The sequence below is a fragment of the Charadrius vociferus genome, unplaced genomic scaffold (assembly GCF_000708025.1).
Source record: "Charadrius vociferus isolate BGI_N301 unplaced genomic scaffold, ASM70802v2 scaffold143, whole genome shotgun sequence".
NCBI classification, from domain to species: domain Eukaryota; kingdom Metazoa; phylum Chordata; class Aves; order Charadriiformes; family Charadriidae; genus Charadrius; species Charadrius vociferus.
The window spans coordinates 8,002-8,755 of NW_009647737.1; positions in this window are offsets into that span (position 1 = coordinate 8,002).

Consider the following 754-nt stretch of genomic DNA (forward strand, 5'->3'; position numbering starts at 1 on the left):
GACATGGGCACAGCGCTGTCCCCAACACATGGGGACCACGACATGGGGACAGCGCTGTCCCCAACACACAGGGCTGATCCTGTCCCCAACATGGGGGCACAGCACTGTCCCCAGCACGTGGGATCGATCCTGTCCCTCAGGACACGAGGGCACAGCGCTGTCCCCAGAGTATGGGCACGATCCTGTCCCCTGCTTCGTGGACAGCGCTGTCCCCCAGCACGCGAGGACAATCCTGTCCCCAACGCGTGGGCACAGCGCTGTCCCCAGAACATGGGGACAATCGTGTCCACCATGACATGGGGACAGCGCTGTCCCCAACACACGGGGATGATCCTGTCCACCACGACATGGGCACAGCGCTGTCCCCAGCACACGGGCACGATCCTGTCCCCAACGCATGGACACAGCTCTGTCCCCAGGATGGGGGCACGATCGTGTCCACCATGACATGGGGACAGTGCTGTCCCCCAGCACACGATGACGATCCTGTCCCCAACACGTGGGCACAGCGCTGTCCCCAGCACACGGGCACGATCCTGTCCCCAACGCATAGACACAGCGCTGTCCCCAGGATGGGGGCACACGTGGGCACAGCGCTGTCCCCAGAGCATGGGCACGATCCTGTCCCCTGATTCGTGGACAGTGCTGTCCCCCAGCACATGGGGACAATCCTGTCCCCAATGCGTGGGCATGGCGTGGTCCCCAGAACATGGGGATAATCGTGTCCACCACGACATGGGGACCACGCTGTCCC